General features: G+C 33.8%; 1 pseudogene; it reads left to right on the forward strand.

The window, feature by feature from the left end:
* Positions 1-12,832, forward strand: part of LOC142344810 (serine/threonine-protein kinase MAK-like) — a 59,558-nt pseudogene that overhangs the window by 26,959 nt on the left and 19,767 nt on the right.

Consider the following 12,832-nt stretch of genomic DNA (forward strand, 5'->3'; position numbering starts at 1 on the left):
ACAGCAGGAATTAGCAACATGGTAGTAACAAGTCTCCAGTATAAGTTGACATCCTCAAGAATAGAGTTTATAATCTTAAAAAAATATTATAGCGTAGATTTTACTGTGGTCCCAAGCATCAGTTATCGTGTACTAACCCAAAACTCAGTCCCAGAAGACGAAAAACGCGGCGATGTTTTTCAAGGTAAAAAAGCCAGAAGATATGCCGTTGAGGAGAAACAAAATAGTCTTATTTTCCCAGCCAAACCCCTTAAATTTTTAATTTTTCATCAATTTTTTTTCTGCTTGTCAATTTATGATGGTAAGCTGAAAATAATATCTTAAGAACATTAAAAAAATATTCCCGTGAAAAGTATAAAATATTAAATTTCTTCAGTGCAAATTGTCTGTTGTATCATCAAAACAGATTAAATTGAAACTGTAGCAATTTGCAAATTTGGATCGATTGCTTTCAAAGAGCAAAAATTTAGAGAAATCGCAGTTCTTATATTTTTTACAGCTGATTTTGCAACTTAATTCATCGATGTTTTTTCGTTAATTTTTTTCCATTAAATTTAAAAAGTTAAGACCATTTTTGAAATATTTTATCTAAAAACCATGATTGTTTTACAGCGTTTGATTTGTCTTGAGCTAACTAAACATCAAAATAGTGATAGCATAGACTAGCACAAAATGAGAGGAAAAAGGAAATTGTTGTGAGAAAGCAGGCATGAGAGGTGCGAAGATTGAAAACTGATTATTAATTGCACTCAACCGAAGTTTGTAGCAATTATATTAGTCCTGTCGGTCTTTTAAGTCAGATTGTTTGGTTGACCGATTTTTCGTCTGACGCTTAGACTGTTCGAGTGCCTTTTATTATGCCGCTTGACTTCTTTATTTTTGCGTGATCTAAATTGCGCTCGTTCAAAATTTAAGCCGCTAACCTAACTCGAAGTGGTTAACTACTAAAACTCAAAAGAAATGTGCGCCAAAATTAGTTTCATTTTTTTGCATTTTAAATCTTTGAAATGGTCTAATGCAAGCTCTAATACCATCATTTCCACTCCCCCCACTGCCAATATACCCGCTCCCTTATCAAAGTAACCTAACGCTATCCCCCACTCGAGCCCCGCTTGTCATATGAGTGAGATCAATTTGGCCGATCGTAGTAGTTTTTGTTAGTTTTAAAAATTCTAGCAGGTCAGAAAAACCCATCTGAATCTAACCTATTTTCAAATCGTAACAACTGACATTCTCATGAAAAACCTGTGCCAGATGTGCGCGCAATCGTTTCTATGACATTTTTTGCAAAATTACACTGTTGAGACCAACAAAATAGGAAGGCAGAAAAATCTGTTGAAAAAACAACGCAAGCAAGTTCCGAGTATTACGTGGGAACTTACATAAAGGCTTTCGTAATATCGTAAAATTTGAATAAAAAGGCTCTATTACATTTGTAGCAAAAGGCTTTCGTGCAGTGACATGTTGACAAAATAATTCTTTGATCAGCGAACTTTATCCACTAACGTTTTTGGGCACTGACGTTCTCTTTACTACGATTTTACAATATAACCTGATTCTTGAACAACTTTTTGACATCAACTTACTTAGAAGAATATTTTTCTTCGATCATAAACCCTTTGCTGAACAACCTATCGGCCAGTGACACTTTTTCAGCACGATTCGTTTCCGGACACTGGCCATTTTTGCATTGAAGTACTTCTGGTTACATTCTTTAACATTCTTGGGTCAATGACCTTTTAGCAAAATTTCTTGCTCAATGAGAATTTAGCAACAATTTTCGGTCAATGGCCTTCTAGCAACAACATTCTTCGGTCAATGACCGTTCAGAAACACATTTTATGTCAATGACCTTCTAGGAATATTTTTTGATCAATGACCTTTTCGCAACATTTTTTGAACAACAAACTCTACGCAACATTTTTCGGTCAATGAAAGTTTAGCAACATTATCCGAACAATGACCTTTTAGCAACGTTTTTTAGCAACAACATTACCGTGCTCTTCATTAGTACTGTTAAAACATGGAGCTCGGTGAGGCCTTTAAAACATGCAGCCTTATGTGTTCACGCGTTTAATATAGAGAGATGCTTCCGTGTGAGCTTTCATGCAATATAAAGAAAAATCATGTGAAATTTCATCCAAAATCTACTATTGTCTAAGCCATTTTTGTTAGAGGTGCAAATTGTAACGTTTTACCTGATTTTCAATAAACTGACTTGGAGAAAGTCATCTTTTATGTTTTCCTTGCTAGTGGCCAGTTTTTATACTGATAAGAAGTTTTTCCTACCTATCGCTAAGAAAAACAGGTTATTTAACGCAAACAATTTAGTAAAAAGTCGTCTGATGCTTTTGCTCTTCAAAGTGCATGGTTGTCGTTTTTTTTTTAAAAAAAATCTGACATCTTAGAAGGCTGGAAGAGAACTGCCAAGTGTAAATTGCGCATAAGATGTGATTCATTGAAGCTTTGCGTGTTTAATATAGACATGACTAGAGATATGAAGTCTTCAGAAACGAGGAAGAACAACAGAATGGGTTCTAAATTACAAGTTTCATAGTTTAAGACCAGCTCGTGAATTGGTTCGCGCACTATGATTGCAAAGCGACCCTGGTTCGAATCCAGTACTTGCACATTTTCACAGCAGTTGGACCCCTCGCCCTGACTGGCTTAAAAATATCTATGCATATTAGTAACTGATTGGGTGAAAGAATCTGATATCCTGTAAAGAAGTTGGGTTTTGAAACTGCGTCTGCTAAACTTCGATTTCATGCGGCCCGATAATTTGATTAAAAATATTTGACTTAAATGTACTGATATAGAATTGTTGAAACTGTCTCTTCTTATTTCCTGTGTCAATTTGTCACTAGTGCATACAGTTATTCAACCCTATTAAACACAAACACACTAAATTATGTCCTCTGTTTGTACAAGATGCCTTTGTTCGTAATGACAACAAACCGGGTTGACAATATTTAATGTTCATGCAAGGATTATATACGAAACCATACAGCTTCTGACGTATTGCGTATTTCCCAGTAAGATCTTTGTATGGAACCTGTGAAATAATGTATGATCTTTCTATGATTAATAGAAAATCTAATAAGATACTTGTATGATCAATAGGAAATCAGATATGATCTTTCCACGATTTCCTTGAAAATGATATATAACCCCTGTTTGAGTGCCAGAAATTCATGTATGATCCTTGTATGATTACCGGGAAATTATATATGATCCTGTATTGATTACCAAGAATTGTTATGATTGTCAACCCAAGAAGCAAAACTAATGCCTTGATTGAGAAAAAATTGGCATCTGGTTTTGCTGCTCAGCATTTATTATTTGTTTGGGTGTGCGATACTGATGTGAAAGCAAAATCCTGTAACAAGACAACAGCACAGTAATTTGTCTCAGCTCGAAAATTTTCCAAAAAATAAAAAAAATGAAACGATAAACTGTTTTCGATTGATTTTCAGAGATAAAATTGTAACTTTGAAACTTATCACTTGTAGGTCTTAAAATGCTATGACATAAAAATGCTATGAAATTATTGAGCTTCTGGTACAAGTATCACCATGAAATTTGCTGAATTTTATCTGCATTAAGAGCTGCTATTATTTAAGACTGCTCATCTGAATGATAAATTATATATCTATGGCAACAAATGAAATTTCCGTTCTTCGCTTTGATCTCATGTGAACCACATTATTGCTTAGAAGAGCAAAAAATTGTTCTCTGAACTGAAATTGACTACTTTGTCATCACTCTTTCACTCTATAATGTATTTTAATGTGTGTCCACGGATTAAATGAAGTTAAGGTAAATTTTGGTAAAATAGAATTTAATTTTGTGTTCAAATTTGGAATTTTTTTCCACTGGAAACGTTGCTTCATCGAAATGAACGCAACTGAAAGACAATTAGGAAGTTTTTCGTTGATCCAATCATTAATCTGATGTTGGGGTAAACTGTTGAGGTGAGTGAACGCTTTTTTCTGCTAAATTTAACTCAGCTTTTTGTGTGTGTGAATTTGAAAATATATGATTTGTATATGTTTGCAGCAAATTTCTATACATTGATTGCTATTTTTGGTGGGTTTAGAAGAAGAGTAACCGACATCGCACAGAGCTCCAACCCTTTTTCACCTCCAAATACAGCAACTCCAACACATTCCAGACGAACAACCTGAACGGGGCAGTGGGTGCAGCCAACGGAGGGCCAGGGGGAGCAGTTGGGGTAGGAGGAGGGGCGGGGAAGCGTGGTGTGCCTCTGAGCAACAGTTTCCTCTCTCACACCTTCAACCCCTCTTTTCACTCCTCATTTGCCACATCCAATAAACACTTACAACAGGTATTATTACATCTGATCAAGGCAAATTAAAAAAAGACACTCATGTGGCGTGATAGCCGAGAGGTAAGGTGTGTGATTCACACAACAATTATTCAACAGTTCAATCCCCTGCCTACGTGAAAAAAATGAGTTGAAAAAATGACCGATGTTTGCCAGTTTATACAAACGTACTTGAAATCTATTGAAATTGATCTGATTTTTCAGCTTTCTCAGCATTTTTTTTAAAAATTTGTTTTGATCTATCTAAGATCAAGCTGCATGATGGAACTCAGAACTTATGTAAAAACTGGTCAAATTGAATCTATTTGAATCTCTTTTTTCAGTTTTGTGACAAATAAAATACTTCATAAGACATATCTTAGTTGAGCTGCAATTTAATTACAACGCTATAATTTAACTATTTTTATTAGCCGCCGTCAGCCTCTCAAACGGCTAATATTTAGGCGTTCTCCTTTTTTACAATTCAAGGAATTTGAATTGTATCGGGGCGCTGTCTTTTTTGCGACTCGAAGAGGAGTATTGGAGAAGTCCTTTTTTAATCACTTTAGTTGGAGTGAATTTGAAGCAGGAAATGAAAGGCGTGAAAAATTTTGGAGTGCTTTTAGTCCTGAACAAAATTGAAGAGTGGAGCAAAAAGAATGAGAGTGGATTTTTGTTCATTCCGTTTCTTTCGAGAGAGATAGAAATTGGGGTGTGAAAAAAAATTTCTGTAAGTGAGCGAAATTTTGTGTTCTTGTGCGGCTTTTTAAAACCGTTTTTTTGGCTTGTGGTTTAGAGCTTTGATTATTATATTGTAATAATAATTGCTCTTGAACAAAGTTCAGCAATTATTGTAAACGTGTGTGTCTTTTGCGAAATTTTCGCTTGACAGTTTTGACTTTTCGAGTGACTTTTACGCCCTTGACTTTTTGCGTTTCGCGTGATCTAAAATTCTCTCTCAATCACAATTTCAAGCAGCCGAACTCAATTGGTGGCAAATTAATGCTAAAAGTCAAATGAAAAGTGCACCGAAACTGGTACCATTTTTCACTTTAAATTTTAATAGTGGTATATGTTCACCTCTCATGTGGTTATTTGAAGCCCACTATTGAACCTCTTAGTCCCATTTAAGCTCACCCTCCCCCCCCCCCCCCCGACTGAAGCAGGCTGCAATTGATTAGAGCTCCCACTAGTCGTTCGAGAGCAATTCTTCCGCCGTTTATCCGGTTATGTTTTTTACGGTTGTTTTCATAGTGGTTTGTAGGTTTGTGGTCATTAATGCGAATTTTGCACCATTTTGCAGGTTTTTCATCTATTTTATTGGGTTTTGGGCGAATTATAGCAATTTTTTGCATTTTGTTTTGTTATACTGCTTTGTATGGGCTTTGAATAGACTCATATTAGTTATGGAGTCTCTGGATACCAAGTGATTACAGTTTCATTTGTAATAAACAATTTTTTTGTTAAGAAAAATGACAATAAACTGAGAACTTTTTAATTTTTTTCCATAATCTGTTGCTGTTTTCCGTTATTTTTCTAATCTTGAAAAGTTTCTTAGCATATTTTACTTGCCTGTTTTTTTGGAGGCTTTTCAAAACGCTATTTGCTCCAATGAACGATTTTTGGCTCTATGTGCTTTCGTGAAATCAAAAAATGCGTTTTTTTGTGTTAGATTCTGCTTCAAGTTGTTTTTAAAAGCCCTTTGTGTTCTTCAGGTTTTTGTAGCATTTCGGGATGCCCCAAGTCCGAATTAGTTGTTTCTGATGCATGTTTTGGTTTTGAGTCGTTTCGGTAAAGATAATTAAGTAATTTTTATAAAGATTTCTGCAAATTTTTTTGCTTATTTTTTTGCTTATTTTGGCTTATTTATTTTGCTGTTTTTGTTGAAATCTTCTGATTGTGTGCTTTTAGCTAGCTAAATTTCTTGTTTTTCAACTTTTTTTTGTTTTTCGTTTTTACTTTCATAAATCGACAATGTTTTGAAATGCTGGACGCGTGACCATAAGTAGTATCGAAAGTTTTTTAAAACAATGATTTCAATGAAATCACATAATGGCAGCTGGTTCCGAATTTGTGGCTAAATATTGTTGCAGATTTACAGAGAATATTTTTGGTTTGTTCTTCATTTCCTTTCTCTTACCTCCGTTTTCTCTACCTGAAAGTTTTGTGTTGGATTTTTCTCTCAGTTTTTTGTAGTTCAACGATATGAAACTAAACGTATCGCATGGGTTTTTGACTAAAGTTGTTTCAAACTTGCAACTCAATGTGAAATTTTTATCACATTCTTTATCATCTGTCGTCAGTACGATCATCTATCATCTTTTCTGGTCAGATACTTCTTCGTTGTTCTTTTTCTTTTTCTTCTTTTAAAGTCATTAGTGTTATTCAGTAGGATAAGCATTATGTTATTTTTGTGGTCACTCAGTAGAATAATCTTTTTGTTAGTTAGGGGTGTTAGTTTTTTCCTTCGAGTGGTTTCCGGAATTCTTCCGGATATGTTTTTTTTTCAAGGTCTGTTCTTGTTTTCATGATTTTTGAAGTCAAATTGGAGTGATTTTAGTCACTCCGAAACAGGAAGCGGAGCGAAGAAGCGAATGGTTTTGCGGCTTGAAATTTTTTTGCTCTATTTTAAAATCTAGTGAGAAAACGGTGTTTGAACAAAAATTCGTTTTCTCGCTAGTGGTTTTTACTGAATTTCACTTAGATTTTTACTGTTTTTTTTCAATTTCTGGGATCGGATTTTTTCTAAACGGTTTTTCCAATCCATTAATAGTTCGTTCTAGGCCGAGTTTTTTTTTGTTTGAAACAAATTTCCGTTTCTCGCTAGTGGTGTTTTGTTCACATGCGGTATATTGACATTGATTTTCTGTTTTTTTAATTTTTTTCTGTTTTTTTAAAGGGTTTTACCAATTCATTATTAGTCCGTTTTAGGTCTAGTGTTTTGTTTAGTAAATGAAAATTCTTTGAATTTTACGTCAGGACTTGTCGTGCTATGTTTTTTAAATTACCTTTTGATCACGTTTTCCGTTTTGCATAAGTCGCGATTTTCACGTTTGACTTCTGACTTACTCATCTGTCATTCTGCTCACAGTCCTTTTAAACAGCAGCTGCTCAGCAAAGGAATTCAAAATGGAGAGAGTCAGTATACAAAAATCAAAGTCAGAAATAGAAACGGGATGAACCCATAAAGCCCATTTTTAGATGCCCGGTACTTGAACTTTGTTCTCATAAGTTTTAGTTACTATCTATAATGCTTATTGGTATTGATACTAGACCCTGTAGCCTCTCACTGAGAGACAGGAGTATGTTCAATTACGAAATGACATCAAATTAATTTGCACTTAAAAATGTTTTTGTACAAATATCAATTTTTGTTGATATTTTCTTTTCTTTCAATCCCAATAGAGTTACTTGAAAAAAGACACTCATGTGGCGTGATAGCCGAGAGGTAAGGTGTGTGATTCACATAACAATTATTCAACAGTTCAATCCCCTGCCTGCGTGAAAAAAATGAGTTGAAAAAATGACCGATGTTTGCCAGTTTATACAAACGTACTTGAAATCTATTGAAATTGATCTCATTTTTCAGCTTTCTCAGCATTTTTCAAAAACTTGTTTTGATCTATGTAAGATCAAGCTGCATGATGGAACTCAGAACTTATGTAATAACTGGTCACATTGAATCTATTTGAATCTCTTTTTTCAGTTTTGTGACAAATAAAATACTTCATAAGACATATCTTAGTTAAGCTGCAATTTAATTACAACGCTATAATTTAACTATTTTTATTAGCCGCCGTCAGCCTCTCAAACGGCTAATATTTAGGCGTTCTCCTTTTTTTACAATTCAAGGAATTTGAATTGTATCGGGGCGCTGTCTTTTCATTCGTTATAATCAATTTATTACGATTACAGTTTCATTCGTAATAAACAATTTTTTTGTTAAGAAAAATGACAATAAACGGAGAACTTTTTAATTTTTTTTCTTAAATCGTTGCTGTTTTCCGTTGTTTTTCTAATCTTGAAAAGTTTCTTAGAATGTTTTACTTGCCTGTTTTTTTGGAAGCTTTTCAAAACGCTATTTGCTCCAATGAACGATTTTTGGCTCTATGTGCTTTCGTGAAATCAAAAAATGCGTTTTTTGTGTTAGATTCTGCTTCAAGTTGTTTTTAAAAGCCCTTTGTGTTCTTCAGGTTTTTGTAGCATTTCGGGATGCCCCAAGTCCGAATTAGTTGTTTCTGATGCATGTTTTGGTTTTGAGTCGTTTCGGTAAAGATAATTAAGTAATTTTTATAAAGATTTCTGCAAATTTTTTTGCTTATTTTTTTGCTTATTTTGGCTTATTTGTTTTGCTGTTTTTGTTGAAATCTTCTGATTGTGTGCTTTTAGCTAGCTACATTTCTTGTTTTTCAACTTTTTTTGTTTTTCGTTTTTACTTTCATAAATCGACAATGTTTTGAAATGCTGGACGCGTGACCATAAGTAGTATCGAAAGTTTTTTAAAACAATGATTTCAATGAAATCACATAATGGCAGCTGATTCCGAATTTGTGGCTAAATTTGGTTGCAGATTTACAGAGAATATTTTTGGTTTGTTCTTCATTTCCTTTCTCTTACCTCCGTTTTCTCTACCTGAAAGTTTTGTGTTGGATTTTTCTCTCAGTTTTTTGTAGTTCAACGAAATCAAACTAAACGTATCGCATGGGTTTTTGACGAAAGTTGTTTCAAACTTGCAACTCAATGTGAAAGTTTTATCACATTCTTTATCATCTGTCGTCAGTACGATCATCTATCATCTTTTCTGGTCAGATACTTCTTCGTTGTTCTCTTTCTTTTTCTTCTTTTAAAGTCATTAGTGTTATTCAGTAGGATAAGCATTATGTTATTTTTGTGGTCACTCAGTAGAATAATCTTTTTGTTAATTAGGGGCGTTAGTTTTTTCCTTCGAGTCGTTTCCGGAATTCTTCCGGATATGTTTTTTTTTCAAAGTCTGTTCTTGTTTTCATGATTTTTGAAGTCAAATTGGAGTGATTTTAGTCACGCGGAAACAGGAAGAGGAGCGAAGAAGCGAATGGTTTTGCGGCTTGAAATTTTTTTGCTCTATTTTAAAATCAAGTGAGAAAACGGTGTTTGAACAAAAATTCGTTTTCTCGCTAGTGGTTTTTACTGAATTTCACTTTGATTTATACTGTTTTTTTCAATTTCTGGGATCGGATTTTTTCTAAACGGTTTTTCCAATCCATTAATAGTTCGTTCTAGGCCGAGCTTTTTTTTGTTTGAAACAAATTTCCGTTTCTCGCTAGTGGTGTTTTGTTCACATGCGGTATATTGACATTGATTTTCTGTTTTTTTTTTAAATTTTTTTTTCTGTTTTTTTAAAAGGTTTTCCCAATTCATTATTAGTCCGTTTTAGGTCTATTGTTTTGTTTATTAAATGAAAATTCTTTGAATTTTACGTCAGGACTTGTCGTGCTATGTTTTTTTAATTACCTTTTGATCACGTTTTCCGTTTTGCATAAGTCGCGATTTTCACGTTTGACTTCTGACTTACTCATCTGTCATTCTGCTCAAAGTCCTTTTAAACAGCAACTGCTCAGCAAAGGAATTCAAAATAAAGAGAGAGTCAGTATACAAAAATCAAAGTCAGAAATAGAAACGGGATGAACCCGTAAAGCCCATTTTTAGATGCCCGGTACTTGAACTTTGTTCTCATAAGTTTTAGTTACTATCTATAATGCTTATTGGTATTGATACTAGACCCTGTAGCCTCTCACTGAGACAGGAGTATGTTCAATTACGAAATGACATCAAATTAATTCGCACTTAAAAATGTTTTTGTACAAATATCAATTTTTGTTGATATTTTCTTTTCTTTCAATCCCAATAGAGTTACTTGAAAAAAGACACTCATGTGGCGTGATAGCCGAGAGGTAAGGTGTGTGATTCACATAACAATTATTCAACAGTTCAATCCCCTGCCTGCGTGAAAAAAATGAGTTGAAAAAATGACCGATGTTTGCCAGTTTATACAAACGTACTTGAAATCTATTGAAATTGATCTCATTTTTCAGCTTTCTCAGCATTTTTCAAAAACTTGTTTTGATCTATGTAAGATCAAGCTGCATGATGGAACTCAGAACTTATGTAATAACTGGTCACATTGAATCTATTTGAATCTCTTTTTTCAGTTTTGTGACAAATAAAATACTTCATAAGACATATCTTAGTTAAGCTGCAATTTAATTACAACGCTATAATTTAACTATTTTTATTAGCCGCCGTCAGCCTCTCAAACGGCTAATATTTAGGCGTTCTCCTTTTTTTACAATTCAAGGAATTTGAATTGTATCGGGGCGCTGTCTTTTCATTCGTTATAATCAATTTATTACGATTACAGTTTCATTCGTAATAAACAATTTTTTTGTTAAGAAAAATGACAATAAACGGAGAACTTTTTAATTTTTTTTCTTAAATCGTTGCTGTTTTCCGTTGTTTTTCTAATCTTGAAAAGTTTCTTAGAATGTTTTACTTGCCTGTTTTTTTGGAAGCTTTTCAAAACGCTATTTGCTCCAATGAACGATTTTTGGCTCTATGTGCTTTCGTGAAATCAAAAAATGCGTTTTTTGTGTTAGATTCTGCTTCAAGTTGTTTTTAAAAGCCCTTTGTGTTCTTCAGGTTTTTGTAGCATTTCGGGATGCCCCAAGTCCGAATTAGTTGTTTCTGATGCATGTTTTGGTTTTGAGTCGTTTCGGTAAAGATAATTAAGTAATTTTTATAAAGATTTCTGCAAATTTTTTTGCTTATTTTTTTGCTTATTTTGGCTTATTTGTTTTGCTGTTTTTGTTGAAATCTTCTGATTGTGTGCTTTTAGCTAGCTACATTTCTTGTTTTTCAACTTTTTTTGTTTTTCGTTTTTACTTTCATAAATCGACAATGTTTTGAAATGCTGGACGCGTGACCATAAGTAGTATCGAAAGTTTTTTAAAACAATGATTTCAATGAAATCACATAATGGCAGCTGATTCCGAATTTGTGGCTAAATTTGGTTGCAGATTTACAGAGAATATTTTTGGTTTGTTCTTCATTTCCTTTCTCTTACCTCCGTTTTCTCTACCTGAAAGTTTTGTGTTGGATTTTTCTCTCAGTTTTTTGTAGTTCAACGAAATCAAACTAAACGTATCGCATGGGTTTTTGACGAAAGTTGTTTCAAACTTGCAACTCAATGTGAAAGTTTTATCACATTCTTTATCATCTGTCGTCAGTACGATCATCTATCATCTTTTCTGGTCAGATACTTCTTCGTTGTTCTCTTTCTTTTTCTTCTTTTAAAGTCATTAGTGTTATTCAGTAGGATAAGCATTATGTTATTTTTGTGGTCACTCAGTAGAATAATCTTTTTGTTAATTAGGGGCGTTAGTTTTTTCCTTCGAGTCGTTTCCGGAATTCTTCCGGATATGTTTTTTTTTCAAAGTCTGTTCTTGTTTTCATGATTTTTGAAGTCAAATTGGAGTGATTTTAGTCACGCGGAAACAGGAAGAGGAGCGAAGAAGCGATTGGTTTTGCGGCTTGAAATTTTTTTGCTCTATTTTAAAATCAAGTGAGAAAACGGTGTTTGAACAAAAATTCGTTTTCTCGCTAGTGGTTTTTACTGAATTTCACTTTGATTTATACTGTTTTTTTCAATTTCTGGGATCGGATTTTTTCTAAACGGTTTTTCCAATCCATTAATAGTTCGTTCTAGGCCGAGCTTTTTTTTGTTTGAAACAAATTTCCGTTTCTCGCTAGTGGTGTTTTGTTCACATGCGGTATATTGACATTGATTTTCTGTTTTTTTTTAAATTTTTTTTTCTGTTTTTTTAAAAGGTTTTCCCAATTCATTATTAGTCCGTTTTAGGTCTATTGTTTTGTTTATTAAATGAAAATTCTTTGAATTTTACGTCAGGACTTGTCGTGCTATGTTTTTTTAATTACCTTTTGATCACGTTTTCCGTTTTGCATAAGTCGCGATTTTCACGTTTGACTTCTGACTTACTCATCTGTATTCTGCTCAAAGTCCTTTTAAACAGCAACTGCTCAGCAAAGGAATTCAAAATAAAGAGAGAGTCAGTATACAAAAATCAAAGTCAGAAATAGAAACGGGATGAACCCGTAAAGCCCATTTTTAGATGCCCGGTACTTGAACTTTGTTCTCATAAGTTTTAGTTACTATCTATAATGCTTATTGGTATTGATACTAGACCCTGTAGCCTCTCACTGAGACAGGAGTATGTTCAATTACGAAATGACATCAAATTAATTCGCACTTAAAAATGTTTTTGTACAAATATCAATTTTTGTTGATACTTTCTTTTCTTTCAATCCCAATAGAGTTATGGGAATCAACGGCGACTATTTTCCGGCAATCTGCCGGGTATGTTTGATCACGTTTTCCGTTTTGCATTAGTCACGATTTTCACGTTTGACTTCTGACTTACCTCGCTCACTGTCTCAACTGAATGGATTCTA

Source organism: Convolutriloba macropyga, chromosome 8 (genome assembly GCF_964194025.1).
Source record: "Convolutriloba macropyga chromosome 8, txConMacr16.3, whole genome shotgun sequence".
NCBI classification, from domain to species: domain Eukaryota; kingdom Metazoa; phylum Xenacoelomorpha; order Acoela; family Convolutidae; genus Convolutriloba; species Convolutriloba macropyga.